We start from the raw sequence: 14349 nt of genomic DNA on the forward strand, positions 1-14349 counted from the left end.
CCAGCAAATATGAAGCAAGACAGAAGATTAGCAAAATACAATGCTTCCTATTGCTGAAGAACCAATAAAAAGACTTCATACCAAAGGAATATATAGATTTGTTCTCTTCACTTTCCCTCTCCCCTGCTAACAAACTTATTACATATGTTATGACTGGCCACAAAGGAAAAATATGCTGCCCTGGAACTAAATTTTATACCCTATTAAGAATTCAGATCCTGGTCTAGCTGCCAAGATCTGAGATATAGACATTTTTCTTACATTTAAGAATAAATCTTTGGAAGATTAGAAAGACAAAACCAGGACATTGGAACTGATGAATGTTCCCAGGTTAATCACCCAGATAGGACTTCTTGAACATTATACTGACATTGAGTGCTGTCCCCAACCCTTAATGTTGTAAAACTGAAAGGCATATTTACAGCCCAATCCAGATGGACTAAAACAAAGTACAATTATTTCTTCTCAAATCGACCTTTAAATGCAGATTACAAATGGAATGTCTCCAAGATTCTGCTGGAAAAATGACCTCAGTTCCTCAATTGTTATACTTTCATTATGACATCCTTGGACGTGGTCTGGGCTGTGCTAATTAGTGACATGCCTGCTATAAAAGTTGGATTGGCAGTCTCATTTACAGAGCAGCAGCAGGAAGAGTTGTTATGAAACTAATTATAGCTATCCGCAGTGGTTCTGTTTTAAATGGGCTATGAACTGGGCAGCCTTATAGAAGCACCCACAAGTGAATTTGCTTTTAACAATGAACAGCTCTGTGAAAGTAAAGTAATATAAATTTATTCAATCCATTCTGGAATGAGGTAGACAACTCTACTCTTATTTGTCCCCTGAAGTAAATTTCAGTTTAAAACTTAGGCCCTATTACAATATATTTTCCAATTGCTGTTACGCTGGTGTAAACAGAAAATAATGACATTGTACTCTAGAATTACAACAGTGTAGCTTTAGCTTTGCCCCACTACAAATGAGTTCAGAATGTGACCATATGTCCTATTTGGCTATTAAAATAATGGGGAAAATACAGTTATAGAAATAGATTATGCACTGTATGTTAGTTTGTGGGTCTCCTCACTGAGTATTTTACCTGTATGTTAATTTAATAACCCAGCAAGTCTTGGACTGATAGAGAAAGCTTAACTCACCAGTCTTCCAGCAAGAGGAAGAGTCTAGATTTGTATCCATTACTATTCAGCCCTTGGTCTCTCTATTGTGACCACTCATTAATGTCAGTTGTGATTTCTTGTGCTCTGGACAGCTACCCAGCTACTGGGAACTCAGCTGAAACAACCAACTCTCTTCATATTCGTCACCAAACAGCTGGCAAACTTCAGAACGGCACTGAACTAAGCATGGGATTTTCAAAGGCAGACTCAGTTTCAATGAGACAAAGGCTTCTAAATGCCTAAGTAACTTCTGAAAATAAGAGTTAGGAGCCAGTTAAGTGTTGCAATACTGAACCGAGCAAGGTCTAAATACCTTTGACAACCTGGGCCTAAGTGACTTGCCCGAGATCACCCAGGAAGTCTGTGGAATAGTAGGGAATTGAACACCAGTCTTCCAATTCCAAGGCTATCCATTCATCTGCCATTATGGAATTCAAAATTACCTGATTCGTTAATGTACCATGGGAATGACTTTAAAAAGAATTGGGGACTGGATTTGAGTCCTTTGACTACAAAGTAGCCATAGACTAGTTGTGAATGTAAACTATTCAAAATGCCAGGAAGAGTGGTGTGGAGACACTGTATATTATCAAAGGTAATACTTTTCTTTAGGGCTACGAAAATGTCTAGAGCAATATGCCACCTTGTCAAACATTGTAATACTGCAACTATAGTAGTTGCTATTTAAAAATTAATGTTTACTCATGCTTACCAGACAGCACTATTTGAGAAACTGCAGTTATGTCCTATTCGAACTGAAGAGGGAGATTTACACACTTCTGTCTCAAAATCTACTGTCTGGTAACTGGGAGAAATGTCAACAGATGGAAGGAGATTTTTCTTTTAATCCTATTCTCATATTTTACAAGAATTGGTGACCATTGGAGCATCGGCAGGTTAGGGAATGCAACATTGACTACAGAATCAAGTCTGACATTTTTGGGGTTTCTCACAGTACACTACTGTCTGGTCAACAGCAGCTCTGACTTTGTTTATAGAGCAGCCTTCATCAAAATAAAAAATGGTGCTGATGTCCTACTTTCAAGGACAATTCAGGAAAATAGCAGGTACCACACTCACAACTCGAATAAATGGATCCTGCTGGCCATCTCTTACCTGTAGTTCGCCTTCAGCACAGATAGCTAAAGCTGTAATTCCAGTGAGGTAGTTAGGTTTTAAAAAAGTTAAAATATAGTTTCTTAAAGTGAACTTGCAAATACAATTTTTGCTGACAGCTTTAAAGGAGAATGTCTCCATTTGACCTTGACAATTATCAGTTTCCTATCTGGCTTTCTTTTTTTGTGTGTTTCACCAAGTATCACCAAGTTTCACGAAGTTTTGACACTGAAGAAGATAAATGATGAATGGTATCAGGTGTCCTTCAGTATTCTCAGCAATGCCCAGGGGTTCCATTTGTTTTTCAGTATACTCAGCACAGAGATGGGCTGTGCTAAGCACTTTATCGAATGTGTAGTCAAGGTGCCAGTGCAATAATCATCTGTGTAATCTGCCTTCTGGGAAAAAAATTGTTAGCCAAAAATCCCTTTTTTTCTCCTTTTTCTATTAGTAAAGCCAAACAGCTTTGGGAGAAACTGCAAGCATGTGCTAAAATATTCCTGAATTTCTTATGTCTTTATTTAGAGCTATTTTGGTACTCCCTGGATTCAAATATCTTAAAAGAGCATACAAGAAAAAAGCACCTTACTGATTTTCCAATATTTCTGTCTGAAAAAAATAGAAATTGTAAAATATTAAAAATAATAAAGAATAAGCTAAATGCAGTAGCTAGAATGATGAATGACTGAGATCTAAATATCAGGCAGTAATTCACTCAAGGGGTTCTATTGATCTCATAAACTCTGAAAGAAAAGTGTGAGTTGTTTATAGTCATCAGCACACTTTTAAAATTAAATTACTACTGTATATTTGACTCTACAGTGTCAGTTATCTTTTCTGCATCTCTCCATTCTGTCAAAATGTGTCAAAAAGAAGAGAGAAATCTAGCTTTTGTTTCTGAAAGACTAACAAAACACATCAATAACAAAAAACCTTGTGTAAAATAATATTTAAATCTTTTCCCCTGTCTAATTTTGGTGATATCTCAAAAAAAAAAATTGCTTGTAATCTACATGTAAAACTACATATAGTTATGTAATGACAATGGGAATGGAGCGTTCCTTTTTCCTCATGGTGGCCATTTATCATCCAATAAACCTAAAAGGACCAACATTCAATTGAGTTACATCTGGCCTAATCTGAAGTAATTCTGTTGAATTCAGTAGTGTTATAGGCATATAATTCAGCACAGAATTTGGTCCCTTGGATCAGAATTGTATGAGTAAGTGACAGCAAGCAGGCCATGTAAAGATTAGGGTACATAAGCCCAATCTACTGGCTAAAGGGTATTTATGTAGCAACAGAAACACTGAGGTAGGTTGGGTAGGTGTTTAGGTTAGGAAAAGAGACATAGTACTAACTGACAGTATGTTAGTGATCAAGGTGCAGACCTGCCCATTCTGCCCACAAAGAGGGGGTCATTGCCTTTGCAGCAATGTCTCCCTCTCCCCAGAAGGCAGTCTCCATAAGCCCATATTTCTGTGTAGGTGTGGTGGCAGGCAGAAGAAGGGCCAAGGGAACACCGGGTGGGTTGGAGCAGAGCCAGGATGCTACACATCTTCCCCCTACCACACCTACAGAGATTTTAAAGGGAAAGTTATATAGCCTGAAATTGAGTTAATTTTCTGCATCCTGTACCCTATGTCAATATTGATATCATTATCCTATCAAGGTCCTAAATTATCATTGAGGAATCTAACATATGGATTTAAACACCTGAATAGGCAGTTAGTTGTCTAAGATTAGACTTCTATATTTGAAAATTGATCTCAATAGTATCACTTTAAGAACAAGGGATATTTGTAATTTTTGCTCACATTCTTAAGTCCTTTGACTGTCAATGCTGGGAAAACTTAATTCATTTGTTGATAAGATAACTCACATAGCATAAATGTTTGATTTAATAAGGTGGTTTGTAGCTTGTTAAAAACTCTCCATGGTGGTACTCAGGTGTCAAACTCTCTTGTCTGTCTTTGAGAATTCCCCCTACCCTTTTAGAAAAAATTTACCCACTTTTAGATAGTTATTTATTTATTTTGTGTATTATAGTAGCACCTAGGAGCCCCAGTCATAGGCCAGGACACCATTGTGCTGGGCCCTGTAAAAACATGGCACAAAAAGGTCCCTGCCCCCAAAGAGTTTATGATCAAAGTAAACATGACTCTAAACTCTCTACTCTGGGTATTTCACTTACCTCTTATCAAAATAAGAGGTAAGTGAAATGCCCGGAGTAGGGAAGATGGTCTGAGCAGTCGCTCTGTGCATTAAGATCATTGTGTGAGCTGGGGGAAGAGTTCCCCCCCCGCACCCCCTGTCAGCCATGGAGCAGCAGCCACTTCTCAAGTGCACAGGAGTGAGGAAGATGGCTTCTCGTTCTGGCACTCTGCCGCCCCTGAGCACAGGGCACTCAAAGCTTTGTGAGAGAAAACTCCCCCCTTGAATGGGCTGACGCAGGTGGTTTATCTCCCCACGCCTCTTTCACTATATGCAAGAAGCAGCCCTGGCAGAAGTTGTATCTGCCCGAGGCACAAGCTCGTGAAGGCTTCTTGTGAACAGGGAGGCCCTGTAGCCCCCACACCACTCAGGGCTGTAGCAAAAGTCACAAACCAGCCTAGTGTCTTTTAATAACTTGTAGCACCTAACTGAATACCAGGGGATTTTGTTTCACTGATCACTGCTGTGAGCGATCAGATGGGTGTACAATTCAAACCCTACAGCACATTCTAAAAGCCACTTTCACACTGGCACTCACACTGACCAGTGAGAACTGCTGGTGTAAGCATCAGATTGGAAAGGCTTTTCTTCAGCATTTTAATAATAATCAGCTGAAGGAAACACCATTTGTAAGCAATTATAACTTGACTGACTTAACCTAATGCCCGTCCTTCCAAGGGGTCTATACAGCAAAAGCTTTGTATGGGCTATCCTACCTGAGCTAGCTACCAGAGCAGTGAAGTTAACCCACCGTGGGGTATTGAGCCAAATACATAGCCAGGGTCTTTGCCAGGATTATACTACCTATGCTGAAGCCCATGTTTCTCTGCCTTCACTGCCACGGTTACCTGTGCAAGCTGGATGCAAGCTAGTTTGGGTAGGCTAGCCTATGCAAAGCTTTTGCTGTGTAGACATACCCTAAAGTAAAGATTTTCCTTCCGGCTGTATGCCCGATTTCTGGAAATTCATTGTTTTATGAATTTGTATACAGTGATCATTTGGTTGTAACACTCCAAAAGGGAGTTGCAAAAAACTGTCCATTATGGCCTTGCAAACATTTTTGCAGCTGCTTGTCACGGGGCTAGTTTCATTGACTTCAGTGGCACTGCTCAAGATAGAGGTAAATATGTAAGGACCGTTTGCAGGATTGGCCCTATTATCAGAATTCCACTGCATATAAAAATCCCACTCACTGAAACTGAGAAATAAAGGACTAGAATTACAAGTGATGATTATGTAGTTCTGATACAGTGAAACTCCCTTTGAGGTCATTTGTTGTTTTGCTTGAGTAACAACTGTATGCTTAAACCAAATAGATATAAAATAGTACATAGAGCCTACCATTCAAAACTCATCTTCCCAATAAACACAGATTTGTCAATAATAGAAAGCATTTGCAGCTAAATTTCAGAAAGGGAAGTAAATTGGGTAGAAAGTTCCTTTCTAGAATACTTATTAAATAATGATGGCATACTACTCTGTGCATTAATGGCTTTTCCCCAGAAACCTGCCAGGCTTAAGTAATTGTCAGCAAGGACTAACAGTTCCAAGGGAAGATAAGAGTCTGCATAATGCATAAAACATGTTTATAATACATCACAAACATTCAAACAGTTGTGACTACAACACATTTAGTTCTTTACTATGGATATGCAGTAGATCTTAAGTTAAAACATTTGGTTTAGTTTGGGCTTTGATTTGGAACATTCTGATTTAGGTATTGACAAGCTATCATTGGTTTTTAATCTAACTGGATCAGTTTATTCATTCCACTGTAATGCTGTTTTTCATACTGTATTTTAACCTACAGTAAGACCTTACTGAAAGAATAAAAGTTGAAGGGAGTGAAGGATTCTCAATCAATTGACATACTGCCATCAGCTTCTCAGTAATTTTCAATTCTTATGCATGAATCTCATGGCAGAGCATAAATATATTTATTGCAAAAATGTAATATATATTTATAGTAAAATATATGAATATATTTTTTGCCATTTTGAAAGCCTATTAAGTCTATTGCCCAGCAAATTATTATTATTTTTTTTAAGTTCTATGGGAAGAAAAGGGACATAGAAAAGACAGAGAAGTTTTTTATGAATTACAAATGAAAGTTTAATCCTGACAAGGCTTTATTTGTTCAAGTGTCAAATCCCATCTCTGGCTCCTCAAAAAGCCAATTATGAGAAAAGAATCTCTGCTCCTGCTGTCATTAGCAGATAGACATTGATGACAGTTTAACTTGATTTCAGCACAGCTCTTGGGCCACAGCTGCTTACCAGGCAATCTAAGTACCACTCGAACACTCAGTCACAGATTGACCTTGTGGTAATTGAGGTTATGAAAAGGCTCTTGTTCTCTAAAATCTCAAATGAACACCTCTCCCTGCGGGAGACAGCAGGATACTCAACAGTGGCAGGTCTGTTGAACCAGTAAGAACCTTTCCTCATCTCTGGCCTGTACTGGGGTCATAGTGAGAAAGTAATGTCTACAATGGGATATGAGGAAGTAGTAGATCAGCCAAATTAAAACTGAATTATTTAGACTCTGCAATTATTTTACCTTCATCATGCCACTCCCTACCACCTCCCCAGAAGACCTGCTAAGTGTTTGGAAACTCATTGTTTAGCACTTTCCTCTCTGGAATCACAAGAGGGTTTTCATAGTTTTGACCATGTTGGCATTTTATCATAGAATCATAGAATATCAGGGTTGGAAGGGACCTCAGGAGGTCATCTAGTCCAACCCCCTGCTCAAAAGCAGGACCCATACCCAATTAAATCATCCCAGCCAGGGCTTTGTCAAGCCTGACCTTAAAAACGTCTAAGGAAGGAGATTCCACCACCTCCCTAGGCAACGCATTCCAGTGTTTCACCACCCTCCTAGTGAAAAAGCTTTTCCTAATATCCAACCTGAACCTCCCCCACTGCAACTTGAGACCATTACTCCTTGTCCTGTCCTCTTCCACCACTGAGAATAGTCTAGAACCATCCTCTCTGGAACTACCTCTCAGGTAGTTGAAAGCAGCTATCAAATCCCCCCTCATTCTTCTTTTCTGCAGACTAAACAATCCCAGTTCCCTCAGCCTCTCCTCATAACTCATGTGTTCCAGACGCCTAATCATTTTTGTTGCCCTTCGCTGGACTCTCTCCAATTTATCCACATCTTTCTTGTAGTGTGGGGCCCAAAACTGGACACAGTACTCCAGATGAGGCCTCACCAATGTCAAATAGAGGGGGACGATCACATCCCTCGATCTGCTCACTATGCCCCTACTTATACATCCCAAAATGCCATTGGCCTTCTTGGCAACAAGGGCACACTGCTGGCTCATATCCAGCTTCTCGTCCACTGTCACCCCTAGGTCCTTTTCCGCAGAACTGCTGCCTAGCCATTCGGTCCCTAGTCTGTAGCTGTGCATTGGGTTCTTCCGTCCTAAGTGCAGGACCCTGCACTTATCCTTATTGAACCTCATCAGATTTCTTTCTTTATTCTAGAAAGGTGTGGGAGTAATGGCTTGCAAAGGTCTTATATGGTGTAAAGCACACAACCATCCGAAGTCAGCAGTTGAAGCCTCATGGAGCCAGCAGTTGAACATCTCTGGCCTTGCTAGTGATTAGCATTACAGTCAATAGGAATTAAAGTAGAGCCTTAAAATATCTTAAATCATTTAGTAATGCTAGCACTCACCTTGGCAAAAGCTCCCTGTTTACAGTGTCTCTCTATAAAGGTAAGAGTAAAGAAAATTTAACACAATTTAACTTATTTCCAGCTTCAGCAGAGTTAAAATGTTATTTTGCTTTAAATATTAAGTACAAATTGAGCAGAAGCTATAATGTGTGTACATCTTTTCTTTCATAATCTGCTAGTGGTTATTGGGCCTGATACGCCTCTCAGTCCCACTGGTGTAAATTGGGTGTAACTCCAATGAAGTCAATGAAAGATGCTGACACTGAGTATCTCTTAACTGAATTTAGGAACCCAACTTGGGGCATCTAGGTTTGAACATTTTAACCAATGTATTAAATATATGAGGCCAAATTTTATAGCCATTAATCAGCCTTAGTCAAGCAAAGTCAATGGGGGTTTTGCCTAATGATGGACTGATTGTGGGTGACCATGTAAGACCCATTCTCTGTTTTTTGTTTGTTTGTTGTAACACCATGTTCACAGGGAAGGGGTGAGGTCAGAATTTCCTATGCTCCAGGAATCCCCAGAAATCTTTTGGGACCTGTTACAAGCTGTCCTAACTTAGAGCAGCCTTGAAACTGCTGATTTACTCAAAGTCTGCTCTAAATTATGGCGAGAGCTGAGCTGTCCCTTGGCTGCTCTAGGGTTGAGGCAGGAGGGAAGGTAGCATAGTGTCCCCTGGGCCAGTTTCATGAAGTGTTATTCAAGCATATTTGAGAATCTACCACTTTAGTAATCTATATTAGGATTGTTTCAGTTACATTTTCTTCTCTCTCTCTCTTTGCACCAAAGATAGGTAGTTATATTGAGCTTCATGAAAGGGTGAAGTAAAAGGAGAGGTTTGATTCTCCTCCTCTGTCTCTCCTTTTCTCTTTTTTCACCTTTTTTTTTCTTTTCTGTTACTCATGAAATGCAAGCAATTACACTGCCCATCTTCCCTATGTAAATAGCGGCATTTGACTATAATACAGTCAATAAAATTTCAGATAGTTCAAAACAGATGTTAGAATCCATTCCTGCTCCCACCGAAATGATAACTGCCATTCACTTTGACAGGAGTAGAGCAGGGCCAAACTATTTAACTCTTTAGTTGTTCAGAAGAGTGGTTGCAGCTGGTTGCAGCTGGATGTCCAAAGTGGAATCAACATTTTTTCATCCAAACATTTCTCTGAGAAATGGCTTCTCAAACAAAATGAAACTTTTTTGTGGAGAAATTTCAGTTTGGATGAATTTTTCCTGTATTTTTTCCAAAAATCTGAAATCTAATTCTTTTACTGAAAGTGAGTTGGAAAGCAATTTTTCTAAAAAGATTTCCTGTGGGAAAAAATGGCTTTTTTAAAACCAATTCCAATTGGAAATGATCTGTCATCTTGTTTTCTCAGTGTATTGATGCTTCCTTTTATTTCTCTTTTACAGCACTCATGAAAATACACATCTCTAAGTTGCTGAGCATTAAACATGCTGAGATAGTCTCTGTTTAGGATCTGAACAGTAAGTGATGACATTGTATGGAGAGGAGGAGGGAGAAAATATTGCAGACAGAAAGCTTATTTTAATAAAGGTCTACATTTAAACCCTCTGCTAGATTGTAGGCAGCCAATACTTTTCCATTTAGTGCCAAAAACTAGAGCTTATTGTGCTGATCAATACAATTTGAAGTTTAGTTGCTGACCTTTAAAAAAAAAAAAAGAAATATGAGACGCAGATGGCAGGATAAAATAACAGTCTAGTGCCCCTCTTTACCTGCCTTTACACTGTCCCCCTGAGGACTGTGATAGGGTCAACCAGACTCAGTTCTTCTGAAGTGAAGAACAAAAATGCTTCGTGCTCATTCCTGTGCAAAATATATATATATATATATATATATATATATATATATATATATATATATATATATATATATATATATATAAGCTTTTACTCCCCTCCCCCCTACACTTCTATGGTGTTATCAGTTTACACTCTGAAGCACTTTGTGGGAAATTATGAATGAAAAGATAATAAAATGGCTTTCAGCTGTCACAGTAAAACATGCACTCTGCCAACATTTTTGTCATCAATAATTCTCTCATAAACATGGGTCTCTCCTCTCATTATGCAGGCTGTCATGCTTTATTGAACCACATAATTTCACCTAATTAAAATAAGCAGTAGGTAGCTTCCTTTCTCCTCCTTTTTTTTTTCTTTTTTTTTGAGCTGGACAAGTGCCAGTAATGATGTTTAGAGTATCCTAAGTGGACATCCTATTAAATATTCTTTCCCAGACTCTTCTCTGCAGTCAAACATACGGTGACTCCTGCTGCTTTCTGTTCTGTGTACTAAATTTCATCCTATTTATTTGATGAAGTAAGCACATTAGTACTCTTAGGAAAAAAGCTAAAAAAGGTTTGTTTCACAAAAGTTGGATACTGTGTAAAACAGCTGGCTGATACCAAGCCAGCAACATAAACCCTTAAGTCCCTAAGTGATTACACTATAAATCATTACATAATCACTCATCTGCTACTGCTGCAAGTTCTTTGTTTTGGGAGTTCTCAGATTAAAATGTTATATATATATTTTTTTTACCTTAGAAGAATGGCTCCTTAATTTCACCAAAGGTCCAAACTGGAATCACGTCCCAGCTGCCACATACTGTTTGGAGTAGAAATAAATCTGATCCAGCAGCGGCGGCAGTCACTACACATCAGGCAATGTGGAAATCACTTGCTAACCTGTGACATGTCACTTTAAGAGGCTGCATGGGGGTTATTTCATTCTATTGAAATACATTGTATGTGGGAATCTATATGGGCTACAAGGGCTTTTGCTAAAATAAAATCAGGCTTGGAGAAATGTTTGGTGAAAAGATTGTTGAGTTAGTGAACATGAGGATAGAGTATTATCGTGTAGATTCTCAGAAATGGTTTACTGTCACAAATAAGACTTTTGGTAGATTACCTGCTGTGTTTTCCATACACACAGATGAACAAAGATGGCAATAATGTATGTTAATAATTTATCAGAGCCTACTATGAGTCAGCTTTGTGAAGTCAATTTTATGAATAATAACAAAGTGCCACATGACATTTATTAAAGTCACAAATTTACTTTGTGCTTAAACTAAATGCTATTGTTCTGATACAAAAAGGAGCTAAAATTTACCATATTGCCACTTTTTTATTCCATTTGTTCAATTCCATTAGCAGCTTTCATTTCAAAAAGATTTAAAATTACCCTGAATTCTATTTATACAGATGGGTAAACAGAAAGAGAGAGGGGTCAGGGACATCAGAACACTGATATGAGTCATTGTCATCTTCTACAGTGACATGACTTTCATCAATTCCCAAATATTTGGTTCATTGGACCACACTTGGACCCCTAACATGGTGCAACACCTCTTTGAGCCAACAAGAGTGCTGTCTCTGTATAGCAGGGCTGATTTTTTTCCCCTTTTATACATTCTATGGGCTTGATGCTGCAAGAATTAAGTTAATGGAGCCACTCACATGCTTAAGTGCTTTGCTGAACAGGGATAGGATTATTCATGTGCTTAAAATTAAGCATCTGCTTAAAGTCTCTCTGGGCTACGTTCACAAAAGGATCTAACACCAACTCCACTGACATTCACAAAACCACTGCTCAGCTTACCCTTGTAAGCACCTAAAGTCCCCTAGGTGACTAATTCTCTGCCTGTGGGCATGTGCAAAGCTAAGTCCTGATGCCCCCAAGCTTCTTGGTGCCCTAGGTCATGCCTAAACCGCAGTGGGATTTTCAGACTAGGTGTTCCTCCACCGATCTCATTTCTGGGGCCCAGGGGGCATGCTCTGAGTAATACCCAATGGCCCAGTGGTTAGCACACTCCCTTGAGATGTAGGAGAACCAATTTTGAATCCCTACTTTGCTTGATTTGAAGCAGCAACTTAATCCTGGGTTTCTCACCTCCCAGGGAAGTGATCTAACCACTAGTGTATTAAGTACACTGGGATGAGTCTCTCTCAGTCTCTCCTGCTGAAGCTGTTCCACTTTGTATAAACAATTAAATATTCATTGGGCAGGGACTTGAACCTGATTCTCCACATCGCACTGGGCTACAGAGTTAACCTCTCACTTTCTCTGAACCAATGACTATTTAATTATCTAAACAAAATGGAACAGTTGCCACAGGAGAGGCTGGGAGCAGCCCACCCCAGAGTACTGAATAACCTGGTGACTAGGTCATCTGGAGTGTGGAACTCTTAGCCCTGGTCTACACTAGTGTGTGTGGGGGGAATCGATCTAAGTTACGCAACTTCAGCTACGTGAATAATTTACTGTGTCTAGACTAGACGTGATAAATCGATCTCCGCTGGATCGATCACTGCCCGCTGATCCAGTGGGTAGTGAAGACATACCCTTAGACTCAAATCTCTGCTCCCAATCAGGCAGAGCAGGAGTTTGAAAACAGGTCTTCTATATCCCAGGTGAGTGTCCTAACTGCTGGGCTATTGGCTGTAACAGGATGGGGGTCTCTCTCTCTCTCTCTTTTTTTTTTTTTTTTTTTGCAACAAAGAGCTGACTAGGCATAACTCCATGAGAAGTTCCTTGTGGAGCCACAATTGAAAAGCAGCATTTCTCCCCAGGCTCTCATTTCATTTAGGCCTCTACATCTGTAACCCCTCCTCCCCTTTCCTCTTAATTTCATTGCTGGCTAGTTTAGGCAGCTGCCCTCACAGATTGCTGGCTTTTGTAAATGCTTTCGTAGGCACCTGACTCTCCTTATACAATGCACAGGGAGCCTGGGCACCTCCCCCAAGGCTGTGAATTCCACTGGGTTGCAGGTCACCTAGAAGTTATAACACCTAAATCCTCTTTGTGAATCTATCCCTCTGAGTTTCAGTGCTGAGTCCCTAAAACGAGGAAAATAGAACAGAAATGTAGGACAGGAAGGGACCTCAATAGATCATCTAGTCCAATCTGCTTCACTGAGGGAGGACTAAGTATTATCTAGTCCATCCATGACAGGTGTCTAACCTGTTTTTAAAAACCTCCAATGACAGATTCCACAACCTCCCTAGATAATTTGTTCTAGTGCTTAACTACCCTCAGTTAGAAAAAATTTCCTAATGTCTAACCTAAATCTCCCTCACTATAATTTAAGTCTTCTTCTCCTGCCCTCATTGGTTAAGGAGAACTATTTATTTTCCTCCTCTTTATAACAGCCCTTTTACATACTTGAAGACTGTTATGTCATCAGTCTTCTCTTCTCCACACTAAACAAACCCAGTTTTTCCAATCTTTCCTCATAGGTCACACTTTCTAGACCTTTGATCATTGTGTGTTGCTCTCCTCTGGACTTTCTCCATTTTTTCCACATCTTTCCTGAAGTGGTGTCCAGAACTGGATGCAATACTCAGTTGAGGTCTTATCAGTGCTTCATAGTCTTAATTACAACACTCCATCTAAATACTTCCTAACTAGATATGGAACTTTTATGTCACTGTGGTTTGGTATACACCTCATATAGGCTCTGAATGGGCTAATGTGGTCCTGAGAGGCCAACTAACATAGCAGGCTGCACTTGGAGGGCTAGCCAGACTTAACTGATCATGAAGCTCAGCTGGGTCAGAGCAGGCTGCTTCATATAAAGAGAGGAAGTTTGTAGCACAAAAGGGCTTATGGCTGTGTGTAATGCAGCTATTTGAATAAATCCAGCCAATTTAAAAATGAAAATGTTTGATCTGTGTGCAGTGAGTTTGGGACAGTTAGTCCCAGGATATTAAAGAGACAAGGTGGATCAGGTAATATCTTTTATTGAAACAAGTTCTGTTGGTGAAAGACAAGCTTTTGAGATTTTGATCCAATAAAAGATATTACCTCACCAAACTTCTCTCTAATGTTAGATCTGACATTCTGGGCTAAAATCAGATAAAATAGTGCAGATAAGAATACTTGACAAATATACAAGGAATTTTGGAAAATAAGCAGATAGAATGTCGCCCAACAACATAAATTTCTCAATCTGTTAGGATTAAAATGTAGGTAAAATATGTAAGTGAAAAGACTAGAAGAGATTAAGATTTATAATTATGGGGCAGTAAATTATACCTAGAAAATCATCCCTCCAGATGTGAATTTAGAATTATATAATAAAATAAAATAAAAGGAAAAGAAAAAGTCATCCTACATA

This window comes from Eretmochelys imbricata, chromosome 1 (genome assembly GCF_965152235.1).
Source record: "Eretmochelys imbricata isolate rEreImb1 chromosome 1, rEreImb1.hap1, whole genome shotgun sequence".
NCBI classification, from domain to species: Eukaryota; Metazoa; Chordata; order Testudines; family Cheloniidae; genus Eretmochelys; species Eretmochelys imbricata.